The 16,421-nt window shown below is 47.1% G+C and overlaps 1 protein-coding gene across 1 annotated transcript in view; it reads right to left on the bottom strand.

The window, feature by feature from the left end:
* HS6ST2 (heparan sulfate 6-O-sulfotransferase 2) overlaps positions 1-16,421 on the bottom strand; it is a 130,544-nt gene that overhangs the window by 42,377 nt on the left and 71,746 nt on the right. The window lies entirely within an intron of this gene.

Raw genomic sequence — 16,421 nt, 5'->3', positions numbered from 1 at the left:
TTAACAGCAACACTACTTTTGGTCTACAGCCTGGTGCAGGAAAGGGCCTTTTGAGGATCTGTTTCAGGATTGCCACCAAAGACTTAGAAGAACCTTCTCACCCAAGCACTACTCAATAGCTATAACATCATTTACACCTTCCTCTACCTCTTCACTGCATGAGCTCTACCGCAGGCTCGGGGGTCCTAACTGCTAAGAAGCAAAGCCGACTAGGTTGCACACAATGCTCTTAAAGAGAAGTCAAGTCAGCAGGCGTTCAAAAATTGGAAAATTCCCAGCACTGGCTAAGGATAGGCTTGCACAGACTCTAGTGTCTTACTGACAAGCAACATCAGCAAACTCAGGCTGTCCCCCCACAAAATAAGGGTCACCTGAGAATGACATTTAAACAGCTTTCAAGATAAGTGTAACCTAATAAGCAGAATCCCTCTGACTGCTCAGAGAGGCGCATTCCCCAGATCCCGTCATTTCCAAGCCACACAAGTTTAAATACAGAACTCATTTTGTACAGCACCAGTCTACTCCTTCACACGGGTGAATTTTCTGAAAGCAGGACCACATATGCAAAGTCTCTCCCAGGGTACATTTAATCTCCCGAAACTTGTGAGCAGATGAACACGCAAAGCCAGAAGGTGAAGGCAGGTCCCACCTCTCGGAAGGAACGCTGCGGCAACGGGCAGCTACCCAAGGCACTACCTGTTCCCTCGGCTGAGCCTTCTCTTCATGTGACAACAAGAGATACAACAATCCATTGTTCGGGAGCTGAAATGTAGCCCTGAGTACATACATTTACATACATTTCACGGCTTAGACAGAAGCTTGGGAAAAGACAAGACTATCGCGAACGATACGCTGCAAACACAACAAATATAATCTGGTTACAACCAACTGCAGACCTTATGATACTGCTGGCTGTGGGGAAAAAGAAAGAGAGGCACTCTGAGAATTAATGTTCTTCCAGCCTACAGAGAAACAAATGAGTTTCTGGTGCTGAACAATTAGTACTCCTGTTAATTATGCGTGTGGGTTAGAAATAACACCAAGCTTTTGGGACTGCTTCCATTTCGATTGTTTTCTTTCTGCACTGGATAACAAAAATATATTCAGACAGCTAAATAAATCCTTCATAACACTGATGGGACTTCTTGTTCACAGCAAGCAGTTATGCAAATTGCTAATTATGAGGCAGAGATAATCATAATCTAGCACATTTATGCAACCGCATGTACAAGAGGGAAAGCTAAAGCAATAGTTGCCTTCTTGTCCTCGCTGCATTTTTTTGAAGCCATGCTGATGGGCTGGCTCACTGCAAGGCGTCACAGTCCGATGCAGCGGGTACAGCCGCAGCCCAGGAGCAGCCATGTGCTGGCATGCAAAAGGGCCACAAGACATCAGAAGCTTTAGCATAAAGATCACAGCCATGGGAACACAAAGGTCTACTTTGGGTACGGAGCCCTAGGAAACAAACGTGACAGTGCACGTCGAAGCGTCCCCACGGTTTTCAAATTGTCCTTGGAGAAGATGCAGATGCACTCCAGTGCACGCAGGTGCTCAGCCAGGCTCTTAGGACATGACATGGCCACCAGTTCAAGTCCCACCTGCCCCAAAAAAACCTCGAAATCCTGACCATGAGCATTTGGGACAACAGTGCAAGAAACAGTAGGCAGTCCCAGAGGGTCCATTTTCTGGGATGAACTCCCTGGGGCGAAGGGATAAAAGGCTCAGAGCTTCCCCAAAATGCGATTCTCCTAACACTAATGAAGCAGACAAACACAACCTGTGCTGTAATGCTTATCCCAAACCTCATTTAACAGAAAGTTTCAGCTTCAGAGATCTCCTGTTGCTTCAGACTGAGCAAAGGAGACTGATGAAAATAAGTGAGGCAAAAAAAAAACCAAAACAAACAAACAAAGAAAAACCACAAAACCATGACACTGCAACACAAATGCATAACTTCCCAATCTAGAGCAGCTTCTATTCACTTGCTCTGAGCCAGCAGACACTTGCCTTGCTCCTTCTGTCCTGTTTCCCAGGCCAGTTATTCCAGCTCAGAAAAAACAACATTGCGTTATCATTTTCACTTCAGGCTCCAAATTCAGAAGCTTCCACCACTTACTGCAAAGAAATAGAAGCGTGAACACAACCTGCTGCACCACTGGGGTAAGTGCATGACAATAGCCTCAAAAAAAAATCCTGCAAGGCAACGGCCCAGAGGATGGTCAGCTCCTGCCCCAATCAGCTATTGCTTTGGCAAAGGCAAGGGAGATGCAGTGAGAACCACCCTGTGACTTCATGTAACCAAAACTCAAAGAGAAGCTCCTGATGGGCTCTGAACTAGAAATGATGGATGTGGCTTACTTGCGCTGTAATTAAATCTCCTTCCACAAAATAAGAACAGCAATCTGTGTCCTGACGAAAAACCTGCTGCATCATGGAAACAGAAAAGAACGATCAGGCGGACCTGGGAGGAATTGCCAAGGAATTCTCCGGCCTGTCAGTGAGATATTAAGTGCAGAGAAAGAAAGAAAAAAAAAGCAACTTCCCAAGGCTGGTTCTCTCTGCGAGATGAGCAACTACCACCATGAGATGGGGTCTGGGGTGCGCACCCACCTTTGCTCAGCAGCAACCTGCCCACACACACGCACCTGGGTGACAAAAGCTGTGGGATGCACGAGCAGCTGGACACTGCACCCAGCACCTCAAAATGTCTCCTCCTACAGTTACCCATGCAGCAGTTGGGTAGATCAATATTTTTCTGTCCTTTCCTGATCAAAAAGCACTTCAGGGCTTTGGCTAGCCCTCAGGAAGGAAAAAAAAAAAAAAAAAAAAAAAATTTGGCTAACTATCTTGGACCAGATCCTCAATACTGGTGGCAGGGTACGAGGACCGCCCTCCCCTCCCAGGCAGCTCTCCCTGTGATGCAGAGAGCTGGCAGCTTTGGTGCATCTTCACGACTTGGGATAATACTCAAAGCACCCAGTCGAATTATGTCTTTCACAGCAACTTACACATTAATTTCTTAGATGCCATCTGGATGCAGCTAATCCACTCAGTCAGGACTTAAGCCTCAAGTAGACAGGCCATGCAGGACAACTTGGAGGTCTCCAGGCAGAAGGCAACCAGGCAAGGAGAAATTTGTGCAGGGCTGTGTCCCCGTGAATACTGTGCCGGCAAGCCTGGCACTGCACGTAATATGGTGGTGCTTGCAAACACTGCCTCGTGCCTGCACACACCAGACCCTGTGCATCAGAGCCAGTCTTGGCTCGTTGCCTCCTGTCACCCATCTGAGGTCATCCTGGCACCCAACTGACCATCTTGGTACCCAAGGGACGATCTCACCGACTTGCTGAGGGCATATGGCAACAGCAGGGAAGAGCTGCACCTACGCACAGACCCTGGCTAACTAACAACAGCATCTTTGCAAAAGTGAACGCTGTGTAAGAGAGCAACTAAAGAATGGTATCCAAAGGCAACCCAGGATCAAGCCTTCAAAACCTGAGAAAAGCCCCAAGAATCCTAAAACTCTAGAAATTCATCCATGCTCAGTTATTTGTGTGTGACTTCTGCTCTCAGAGCACTTAAGGGTCTTGTCTTCAAGCTGTCCTTGGGAGCTACAGGGTTAGAAACTTAGTTCCTGGCAGAAGAATGATGCAAGTAAACCTTAATTCCTAGAGAGGAACCATCAAAAAATACCCGCAACAATTTCAAGACATGATGAAATCCCAAGTGCTAGAAATGTTTGGCAGGTTCCTGAATGCATTATGCTGTGTTTCTTTCTTTAACATGGCATGCTGAATTGAATTGTAGTCTGTCCGGTAAGCATTTTGCAGCATTGGTATCTAATCCTTGGTGACAAAACGGAGTATACAACAGGCTGATCAGTTGCAATTGCTGGCAATTTCCTCCCAAAATTGTAACGTAAAACCTAGGCTAGACAAAAGATACAGATCCAAGTAGTTTTAATAAAAATGGGCTTACCTGGGAATAGGAATTTCCATAAGAAGAGTTGAGATAAAAAATGCAAAATGCCAAATATCCAGCAATTTCAAGCATTTCCGATCATCGCAGGTGAAACGCATTAGGAGAGAAACAAAAAGATACTGATTAGCATAACAAGTACGCTGTCTGCAGCACATATTTTTATCACTCTTAATTGCAGTCATAATTCCACTAAGAATCGAGAGTTCTCATTCCAGCTTTCTTTTACAGGACTTGTTTACACTTAAGATTCATTTATATACTTTTCAGAAGGCTGGGCTCCATCTTGCAGTTCTTACTCAGACAAAGCTCCCACAACAGCCACAGAAATGCAGACGAGACAAGGAAAGCTTTGCCTAAAGGCCTGGGTACTCCAGCCAAGAAAAAATATTCCCCCCAAAATATCCAGTAAGGGGGCAGCTGTAATTTATACCCTGTGGCAAGCAGAACTTCCAATTCAGAGTTTGCTCTGCTTTTAATAAGATTGCTATCTGCAGCTGGAAGGTACATTTCAAATTCATTTTTTTTTTTCCTTGTGGAAATCAAAACAAAGCCATAAGAACCTCATTTCAGCACCAGTCTGTTTGCTGCCCATATAACTTTATGTGATCAAGCCTCACATAACTGTAATAAAAAGAACTCTGTAAACCATAGTTTTATAATACTAGAGCACGCATTTAAACAGCTGAGGAGTTCCTCCAACCTGACGGAGCGTACTGCTTCCCATTATTCCTAGAGACAGCAAGTCTGGGACGGCTTTCACAGCTCCTCAGTGACCAGCACTCGTCCTCAGCGGCCGGATGGGAACTCGCGGGGCAGTTCGCTCCGACCGCCCTGCCTCAGAACGGGAGCAGATCCCATCAGAGCAGCGAGAGCCATCCACCTCTGCAGCGCAGCATTAGGCAGGAGTGGGCTGAGGGCTGTTTTCTTCGGTACACAGAAGTCCTACTGGGAATTTGTCGGGATTTTGTTCGGTTTTTGGGGTCCCCCCACCAAAAAAAAAAAAAAAAGGAAAGAAAAGAAAAAATAAGGAGAATATATGAACTGACATTTCAAGAGATAAAATACAGGACAAACAGGTAGCTCCTTAGAGTTGCTAACTCTACGTCGTATTACGTGCCAGACAGCCTCAGCTCCTGGAATCATGTGAAATCAGAATCCGAACTGCCATTAAAAAAAAATAACAATTTCTACTCCCTAATAACTAGAAAAGGCTTGAAAACCTAAACGCTTGCTTGATCCCTAAACACTTGCTATAAGCAACTAAAGAAAACCCAAGTTTGGCTGTGATCCTGCAAAGCACTTAAGCGCATGCTTAGCTTTGTGAAATCAATGGGACGTTGTAAGCTTCTAGAGGATTCCAAGCACACAAGAGATTTGTGGGATCAAATGAGAAAAAAAATGATGGCCTTAAACCTTAACTTAATGGTACTTCAGATACTCTGCTGCCTGGCTCATGATTTTTATTTTAAATGCTGCGGACTGAACTTCATATGTTTGCATAAAAACAAATATTTACTGGACAACCTTTAAAAGGTGACAGGTCTTTGTAGACATTCGGAAGGCAAGGGGATCTTAACAGGGCAGCTACTGACCATCACAATTCCAGCTTTCCCAGGTGGGAGTCTGGAAGGACAGCAGCACAAAAAAAAATATTAAAAGAAACCCCCCAGTTCCCCATTGCCTGTGTTAATTACAACACTTACCAGTACCTTCAACATAAAAATCACTTCCATACACGTGCTACTTCAATCCCCCTAGGCTTAAAATGGAAAAAAAAAAATCCTACAGGATTGTTATTATACTTCACCCCAAACCGTTACAGCCTCAGTTACAACCTTGAAAAAAAAAAAATCAAAATAACGGGAGCTCTCTACATTTTGAAGCTTTAGAAAAGAAATAAATTAAGATTTCAGTCAAATGTCTACCAGGCACTGAATGGCCCAGTAAGTCTTCAATCAAGGTGTGCATTCTTACCAGCTAACAAGAAGGAGCAACTATTAAGATCTCTGAATTAACTTAAACCGCTTCCCCCCCACCAAATCCTACATTCATCACAACTGACATGCTTCTGATGGGAATTCACTATTTTACCATCTCCCCAAGGGTCATATCAAGCAGATACTGACAATAGAAAATTCAATGACACAACACTTTCTTCTTCCATTACTTCTTGCTTTTAATGAGTCTGAACTAGTCAGTCAGGGCCGATTGTCTGATGACAGCCAACTGCTTTTAAAGTCACCGTGGTCACAGGAGGACAGCAAAAGGGAAAAAGCAACACTTCTCCCACCCAAAGTGCCCATCGCACCATAACGCACTCTTCTTCCAAAGAGCTCAGAGACAAATGGAAGCTGATACAGTTTAAGGGAAAAAAAAAAAGATAAAAAAAAAAGAAAAAAACAGATTGCACAGAAGCAAAGGAGAGAGGAAGAACAAGCAAGCAAAAAATCCTATATTGTAAAGGGAGCTAAAGTACTTTCCAGCTGCTAATGAGGTAGACTAAACCTCTGCTATACCCTTTTTGTAAACCTGACTATTTGCAGTCAAAAACAGGATCGAGAAGACAGTTAAAAGCCATTAACAAACTACATTTTGAATTATTGCTTTATCATAAGCTATTAAACCATAAACATGCATTCTACTAATGCTCGTTTCTCATGTTTCCCCCCAAATGTTATTTTTACTGCTGGATTGCAATGATAAACACCAGCGACTCTGATATTCCTTCCACTTGCTTTGAGAACGAAGATGCATTCCCCCAGCAATGTATTTACCAAGGCACCAATCACATTTTTTAAAATAAGTGGATTTGATGATGAGAACTGCTGAACAAATCTTCAGCAAATGGTGTTTATTGCCTATGCGAATGTTAACCATGCCACGCCAGCTGATATACAGGTCCTTATAGCACTCGCTCCCTGTATTTATAGGTATAGCTCTCCGGCTCTGGACTGTGAATTAGCAGCTGAGCGAAGCCCTGCCATTTCCATGCTATCCCTGCACCTCCAGCGCTGTCGCAGCTCGGGGCCAGCGCAATTTGCATCGCAGACTTGCATACGCTCATCCAAGTGCGCTTTTGCTGTAAAATTCATTCCTGCCTGAAGCTTTGCAAAGATTACAAAGTCTTATGTGCTGAAGTTGGTTTTCCTAAAGTGCTTCCAGACTACTTTAGAAAGGGACCTTTCTAAGCAGAAGAGTTTAGGTGATTTCTTTTCTGATGGCACGCTAAGCAGTCAGTGCATGATTTGTCCAAGTGTGGTATGCTCGTGTGCCTGCGCACAGCTTTTCCCCACGAAGCAGAAACTACCTTGCATTTTCTTCGGGCCATCCGATTCAACTTTGAAGTTGGCCCTGCAAAGGGTTGGAAAGGGATGATCAGAGACCCCTTCCAGCCTAACCCAGCCCGACTCCATGCTGACCCAGATCTACCTGCAGGCAGCCCACGCCAGCATAGAAAACCCACAGCCTGGGAAGGCAGATGTGTAATCCAGTGCCTAGGAGCAGGACAGCATCGTGCACAAGTCCTACCCAAAAGGCAGGCAGGCTTAAAAGTGCTCTGGCATTGTAGGAAGCATGCTGTTCCCATTTTGGAGGCAGACAAAGCTTATTTTACCATTCACCCAACATGGGAACAGAGCTGAAATGGCTCTGAGCTCCTGCTGCCACTTTTGCTGCAGGCATTGGACAGAGCTTGCACCTTCCTCATTTCCTCTGAAAAATCAGTTTCTCCAGAAGCATAAACTTTGCACGCGGCAAGGTAGGAGGAAAAAAATATTAAAAGAAAATCTGAATATTAAAAATTTTAGAGTTATTCACTGAATACTGTCATCTAAATTAATTTTAAAAAGCCTGAATCCTTTTCAAACTGACTGTTTTTCTCTGACAAGAGCCTGTGCTTGCAGCAATCAAAGAAAATGAAGAAATCTCACACACGGTAAATATAAACCAAGTCAAGGACAAAGCTACAAATCTCGTCTTTGATGTGGATTTTGCAAGAATCCAGGAGATTTTTTTTTAGTCAAGCTGATTAATGCTATTTTAATGTACAATAACTTGTGTTCAATAACCCTGGCCTTCCCTCTGAAAGGAGGAAAGCGTTTTACAGTTCAGTTTTTTACAATCAGTTTTGCAAAGGGCTACCACTAGATTGCATCCATAATTTTTTATGCTGACACTTCAGACAGCAGATGGCAAACTGCCAAGACTGAATTCAATGGCTTGCCTGAAATTGTAATGTTTTTGGACGGGGGGACACAAAATGTGGCCACAAAAAGAAGAAATGCGAAAAGAGCAAAGAAACTTCATTTAGCCAGGGCTGCTAATTACCCAAGTATGTACTCATACTTATTCCAGAGGTCTCCAACCCCTTTAAAGTCCTCCAACAGGACAAAAACACAAAATAACAGAAAGCCCTTCAGTCCTCCCTCGGTCACTGCCGATCCCAGCCTGAAATTATTTGCACTAATAAAAGCAGGATGGAAAGAATATTAAACACCTGGTGGCCGGCATTCACAGCGCATCTCCTGTACCATTTCTCTGCAGCAGGAGCTGGAGGAGGTGGGACCTGTCCCAGGAGAGCTGCTGCATAACGTGGCACAGGGCGGGCGGCTGGCAGGGGAGCACTGCTTGTGCACCCCAAGGAGAGTTTGCAGGTGGTCACAGCGAATTCAAACACTGCGGCATCCAGCTGCAGGGATGCTCCGGCAAAGAGGAAGGAAGAGGCTCCAGGTGAAAAAAAAGAATGGGTTGGATGTGGGGAGAGAGGAGAAGCCGCCTCAGTCAGACGTAGGTTTTGCAACTCATAAATTTCCCTGTTGCAACAGGAAAACCTCTCCTTCCCATGATGTGCTCACAGGGTAGGTCTCAGCCCCTGGGAAACCCCAGGTGTTTAGGTTTAAAGCGCTAAGCCTGGAGGGACCATCCCTTTTCAGCCACGCTCCCAGCAGGTGACGCTGGCTGCAGGCAGCCCAACCTGCTTTGCTCCACCAGCATAAGCCCTGTCTTTTGGGGAAGATGGAAAAAGAGAAACTCCTCAGCAGCTTTCTTTGCTTCTGCTTCATTGGAAGCGGCTCACAACACATCAGAAATGAAAATCAAGCTCAAAGCAGATAAGCTGAAGCTTCAAATCAATCTAAAAATTTTTGACTCTACCTAACACGTCTCTGCTGTTGCAAAGAGCAAAACAAAAAGCAAGGGTTTTATTAGGATAAATTCCTTCCATAGGAAGGGCTTCACTTTTAATTATACCATTTTAAGGTTACAAATTGTTTTCTGGCCCTTATTCATAATTAAATATAGATGTTCTCCGAGCTTAATGTCAGTTTAAATTCAAGGCCAGAGAAAGTAATTTGTTTGCATGTTCAATGAACAAACCATTTCTTGCAGGTTTCAAAGAACTATGCTCATGCATCATGTATAAAGGTTGCCTTTCTCCAAGCTAAAAGGTCAAGCAAAGCAGACCTGAAATAGCACTTGGTCCTCTAAGGAGGAAGTGAGAGCCGCTGAAAAACATAAATTAAATCTTCCTGCTTAAAACATAGTAGTTGAAAGTTTTCCAGGCCAGCTAGTGCCCCACTTGCTAGCATGATCTCAAATACTCCTACCCTGGCACGTGTCAATGCAAGCTGCAGACAGCAGGCTAACAAAGTTCGTGTGTTAGAGGCACATCTATCGGGGCAACTGTGCAAGGCCTTGGAATTACACTCCCCAGAGTCATTTAAAAATCGATGATGATGGTGATCCACAGTACAGAAGAGATTGCCAGACCAGATGTAAAAATGCCCGTAAAATAAAAATCCATGCTTCTCAACCTCTTTGCACCATAAATGTTTGCTAAATTACAGTGGATTGAAATCTGGAGCAGGGGACCTGTGACAAACAAACTGATGGGGACAACTCTCAGCAGGGAGTGGGGGCTTCCCACCGAGCTCTGCTTGGGGCAGACAGCACCAGGACTTCCTAAATGTATCTTTTCAAGTTGCTCCTGCTAGACCTGATGGAGTTGCAGTCAAGACAGTTTGCCTCAAAAACTTCAGAGGGAACCCTCCTGCTCCCTGGGGAACCTCCCTTCTCCAGCGTGGGGCTGCCATCATCCACAGAGGCAGCCTTTCACGTGGCAGGCTGGGCCCTCCCTCTCACCATGCCAAAAGGCACAAGAAATGCTTCTCCCATGAGAAACACCGAGTTACCAACCCCAGGTTTCACACATCCATTGTGCACACATCCTCTTCTAAAAGCATTGTTCAATCCCCCTGAAAAGAGCACTGGAAGGACACCAAAATCGCTTGCTTCTCAGTAATTGCTACTGCTTTTGCTTAACTTACAAAGTAAAGAGATTTTACCCTTTTTATTTCATTCCATTCATTTATTTATTTTTTATTCAGTTTGGCAGCATTTGAAAACCTGGCTCATTTCTTGATTTATTTTGCATCACTCTTCAGAACATGTTTTACCTATCAAATCCTCCACCGAGACAACGTAGGCACCTTGCCTGCACTGATACGTTTCCTGCACCTGGGTTACACTGCTCTCACTGGAAACAGCAAGGAAGGCACGGGGGTGAAAGCACACCTTCCCAATCGCTGCAGTTTTGAGGCTTCCACAGGACTGATACAAAAAGAAGCAAAACTTTGGTGTTCCCCTTAGAAATGAAGAGCACCGGAGAATGAAGATTCGCCTGGAGAAGCAGACGGGCTGTGCGAGCAGGCAGTTTTATTGCCATGTCACTGTCCCTCTTTGCTACCAGCCCCTAACAAGCCTGGTCTGAAAAACAGCCTGAGTTGCAGCAAACCCCGACTTGCCTTTCACTCGCAGGGCTGTGATGCTCCTGCCATTACCTGCTGCATCCTGGCAGCTTCCTACGCACGCCAGCCTGACAATGAGCATGCTATTTTTGCCCTTTACATAACACAGCGTTCATAGCTCTTTCTCCCTGTGCTCACAAGCTCACCCTTCCTTGCTACCCAGAAGACTCTGTGCCACCTCTGAGCATCCGCTGAATCACACTCTGCAAACACCGCCCGCCCCAGCTCCCTCCTCTTGCTGCCCTGGAGCCTTTGAGTTTTATCTATTTCAAAGTGCTCGAAGGAAATCCTGAGGGGAAGTCGGGAGCACCCTAACAGCCGTGATTTTGCATCAACATTTCTTCTGAACCTCGAATGAGATGGAAAAGGGACGGGCTCACTGCACGTTGGCTGCAAATACTCTGTACCTGCTTGCTCGCTGCCTTCCTCCCCGTCTCGTGCACCAGGCACTCACCGCAGAAATGTCTGTAGCCTTGCTACAAAACCTCCGCTAGATGAAAGAACTCTTTAACAGATTGTGTGTGTCCGTAGGAAGGTACCAGTGCACTGATCACACCACTGATTAGTCCCCTTTGTGGGTAATTTGAAGACAAGCTCGAAGCCTGCTGCAGGATGCTGGCACCCCGCGGCATGGTCCTACGGGCGATAGGACGGCCGTGGTGCCCCGCAGCCTCCCCGCTCCGCATCGCTCTCGCACGGAGCTGAGCACGAGGGGAGCTCCTCGAGCTCCTCTGCGTGCTCAGGGCAAGAGGGGACATGCTGTGTGCAAAAACAGTTGGTTTCTCCTCAACCTATTCACCTTTATTTAAGTATTTCCCAATTGGTTGCACAATAAATTATTTGCCATGCCATTAATTATGCATTATTGACTTCATAGATGGCAATTTATGTTGACGACGGCAATATTTCCCTGTGCTGAAGGTGCTAGGTGCTGACTAGTCACCAAGAGGGATGCCGTCATCTAGTCCAAACAGAGCGCTTCACACACATTAAACGCTTCAGGAGGTCAGATGCTAGCTTGGAGAAGACTTCAGAAACAGCAGAAGTGCCTAAAACATCCCAGCAAAATTCCTCTGAGACATTTCAGAACCCGTTTCCCTGCGAGAGCAACAGGGTTTGCCACCGCTGGATCATCTGGGGTTAAAACGGAGAGGATGGAGGAAGGGAAGTGACAGTTGTACAGGAAGCACCATATTTTGCTATCAATAGTTAATCTACTGTGTCACATTTCTTAGAGAACTAAATGAAATGCAGCAAGTGCTGTGTAAAATTGGAGCTAGGGAGCAAAATGATTTTGTAGAGCAAATAACTATCTCATACTGGCTGTTTTATGCCCTATTGAACAACCAGCAGTTTATGAAAACAAAGTTTCATAAATATCGAAGCAGGCTCCTCAGCAGAGGTTTCCTTCACGTGCAGCAACGACTCCACGGGTTCACAGAGCCAGACGCCTTCAGCCCAAGGCCCTTCGTCTTCAGACAGACTGCAGTGAGAACAAAAACCTGTGCGAAGCGCAGGCCTTGCCCACGCTGTTGCCACTGCCCCGCAGCACGGTGCTAATGAGATCGGAAGAGAAACCTCAGCACAACAGGGACACCTGGAGAACCTCCCACCTCCAGCCCATCCATGACACGGACACACTAAGGCCTTAAAATCCAAACAGAAACAGCGTGACGGCTACACAACCTGACGGTGCTGGTAACACGCGGCTCTCTGTACATCATCAAGCGTTGGTTTCCACATTCGAGTCTCATGCTGTTACCCAGAGCTCCGAATGCTGACCTGACCCATCTCTTTAGACCTTCCTTGTTTAAGACAATGTTACCCGTGGCCTTGGGTAACGGGGGACTTGACAGAGACACGAACAGGTAGTACGTTCGGCTCCGACAGAAACCTGTCACCTCCACGACTCACCTCAGCTACGGCAGCAGAGTCAGTCTGCCTTTACTTACAAAACGAGGGCTTTTTGCCAGATGCTGTCAGAATTAGGCATTTTATTTTTAACACCTCAAGCAGAGCCCGTTAATTTTTTGAGGTGAAATCGTGGTGAATCTGAATTAACATCTACTGAAGCAGTCGGAACAAACGCTTAATAAAGCGCTCCAACACTTCCTCCGTTCCCCTCTCTCACTCCTCACCTCCGAAAACAAGCGGCAGCACCAGCGCAACACATGGGCTTTGTTACAAAACGACTTTCCACGTGGATTTCCCAAGGATAAGCAGAGCTTAAGAAAAACAAACAATTACTGTGAACCACTTTGGGAATGCTTCAGATAACCCATTGCCAAGCCGGGGACTGAAGAATTATTCACTCCGAAAGCCATTTCACTGGAGGAAAAACACGATCTAAACGTCAGTGGGTCTGAGGAGAAGTGCTAACTGCTGAAGTATCAAGGGCCCTAAAAGCAACCCAATAAGATGCAGCTTTTATGAAGCTTCCCTGCAAGAAGTCTTCACCAGTTACAGGCCCTGCGAGAAGCGGCAGATGGCCAGGGGGAAGGGCCAGGTTTTTGCCATCACGTGCTGATGCCAGCTATATTTTATACTCCTCCGGACAACACTGCAAAATCCCAGCCCGCTGCTCTGCAGGATGTAAGGCTGACATTAAGCATACTGTCATTTTCAAGTCTCTCCTTGTCTAATAGAGCAAATGAATGAACCTCCTCGCATTTCTCTCCATCAGCATTACCAGAAAATCCCTGAGCCACCTGCCGCAGCCCAGCCTCAGCACAGGGCTGGCCGTTTGGGTCCCATCCCCACGTCCAAGGATGCAACGAGCCCCGGCGCAGCTCGTGCTGCTGCGAAGCACCAGAAACACCCGGTCGAGAGACAGGCTACACTCAGGACCTGCAAAAAAAAGGCTTGAATACCTACCCAAGGCTTTCGCAAGCCACCTGCAGTGGCTATCAGCGCTGCTCTATTTCGGAGGGTGCCCTGCGAGGGTCTCTGCAAACGGCCTTTGCCCTGCGGCGACGGGCAGCAAGCCCAGCACGGCCTCGTGTGCCAAAATCCAGCCCAGCTCCCAGGAGGCACGGCCAGCCAAACAACCCACACCCCCCGGAGCACGCCTTCGCAAGAAAGGGACTTTTACTCGGTCCTTTGTTCAGAGCAGGACTCCCGAAGGCAGGTAGAAGCCCTGTGCACTCCCAAAGGCAGGGGTCGGCCTGGCCAGGCTTCGCCCCCAGCTCTGCTGGGCCCTAGGAGACCCTGGGAGCCCGCGCTGCCCGCGGGATGCACGTTGCTAGCACGTCTGGTGTGGAAGAGGGTGAGTGAAGGAGAAGGTTGCTGTCAGCAGCTGACTCTCCCGGGCTGACCCTTTGATAGCTTTTTGTTTTGTTTTGCTTAAATGATGCGATAAAAATCAGCAGCAAATTATGCGGCATCACTTGATAAGCCCAGCCCCAACTGTTCTTGAGAATCCCATTTTAAAGTTAAATTGGAGTTGGATCCTTTATCTCGAAGCTTTAATAAGCTAAGCCAGCCATCTGCTACATAGGCACCACTCTCCTTGCCACAATTCACCCTCCAAGGGACTGGGATGCTCTGTCCCTCCCCTCCCCAAGCGTAGGGGAGACCCAGGAAGCTCTCCTGACCACAGTCCTGCCCTCCCGCACAAGCGCGGCACCAGCAAAACACATCCCAGGGCCTCTCAGTCTCGCCCTTCCCTGTGCTGCAGGCAGGTAAATCAGCAGCTGGTTTTTTTCCCCCACTTAGCTGGCAAGCAGCAGCCTTGCTGACGGCTCAACCTCACTGGCGCCACGAAAAGGGGAAAAACACCCCTCAGCAGCGCTGTTGTAGAGCACCTCCGCAAGCTGCTTGGCAGAGAAGAGCAACAGTTCTCCTCGGCCTCCACTCAGCTTCGCTGGCTTTTCCGAGACATCTTTGCTGCGCTGAAGCCAGCAAGCCTCACATCTGATCCTCAGCTCAGCACAGTTCAGGTTACCGGCCCGCGTTGTCTCCTCCTGACCCAGTGCTGCTCTTCCAACCTGGGAGGGTGATGGCTGCCTAATTGATCCCAGGGCAACTGGCCATCCTCTCCTGTGTGGCATCAGTAGCAAGAAAACAGCTGTAGCTATTAACGGGACAAGGATTTTGATGGATGAACTGTCATGACATTGCTTGCTGTAACATTTCATACTGCAACCAGCTCGTTTCTAGCCAAATGATGGAAGACCAAATCAGCAAAAGGGTGTTTTTTTTTTTGTTGTTTGTTTGTCCATCTGTTTTCCCCAGTACAGGCAGCATTTCTAAAATCTCCAGCCATGAATACTTGAACGGATAGCCTGAACTGACGCTTTTCTAAAGTGTTAACCACAGTTCAGGTTTCCAGACCTCCGGGGCTTACACCGGGAGCACTTTTTGGACATGATACCAAACATCCAGTGATTCAGGTGGGATAGTTGGGCCGGGAGGTAAGGTGAGCAACACCAACACAGCAGCAGAGCTACCTCCTGGTACCCGCAGCGGGGGCGCAGCAGCGGGACAGGGTGCACGGGGTTAAGCACAGGGTTGGCGTGACCGCAAGACTCAGCAATGCGGCACAGGGGACGCTGAGCTCAAATGTCATATTCTGAAAGCCGAGCAGACCACCGCTGCAGGATCGCTTTCCATTCGAGAGTCTGGAAAAAAGGACAGCGCGTAGCACGAACCCCAACGTGCGCGTTCGTGTGCAGAATGGGAACACTTGACCCTCCCTCGCCACAGAGCGACAGACTTAATGGAGCCACTACAGAGGGGAAAAACAGCAATCCATACCTCTAACAAAAGCCTTTCTGAAACACTAAAAGGCTGCGTGCTGCGAGCCGTGCCAGCCCGCTCGGCTGCGGGTCCTGACTTCCTGTGCCTTGCTGGTGACGCAATCAAAATGGACAATTTAATTAATTAAATTAAAATGCATTAAGCAATCCAGCAGGAAGGCAGGGCTGTCTATTTCGGTTCTTCTGAAGTACCAATTATTACAGCAGGGGGAAAGAAAACAGCCATCATCATAGCCCCAGTGGCATCAAAAATAAAATCCAGGGGAAAAACAAGCGAGAGCAGCAGTGAGGCGCGATGCGCAGCAGCAGCCCGGCATGAGCCTGGGCAAAGAACGGCCACTGCAGAGAAAGCAGCGTGGGGACCGGAGCAAGGCAAGCCAGGTTGCTCTGGGACAGCACCGATGCACAGCGGTGAGAGGTGCCTTACACATACCCAAGGGCCAAAAACGAGTCAATTTCTCCTCAATTTGAAGCCAACAGATTGCTTTGACATAACTGGGAACACAACCTGGCCTGGGGAAGGGATCAGTCTCCTCGCTAAGAAAATCCATCTCTATGCCAACAGCGTTTTTAGGGAGGAAAATGTCCTTGGAAATGCCACAGTACGAGATCCCCCGCATCCCAGTTGGAGTGCTTGAGCACCACCAGAGCCAACCCTTCTGTCTGGCCTGGTGACAGAAGTGAAAATAAAACACATCCTCGTCAACTGATGCTGCACGTAGGAGGAGATTCGCCGTCCCCAAAGTAAACAGCCTTCAAATTAAAGCCAATGCCTTGCACTAGCTCTTTGTTCCTTTATCTAAGCAGACTTTGGTGCAGGTGCTGGGACAGACCAGCAGCCAGCCCGGAGATGGATGAAACCCAACAGAAACCTGGAATA

This window comes from Anser brachyrhynchus (assembly GCF_964034855.1).
Source record: "Anser brachyrhynchus genome assembly, chromosome: 13".
Classification (NCBI taxonomy): Eukaryota; Metazoa; Chordata; class Aves; order Anseriformes; family Anatidae; genus Anser; species Anser brachyrhynchus.
Note: the sequence above shows the minus strand (reverse complement) of the source record. Positions and strands in the feature narration are given on the sequence as shown.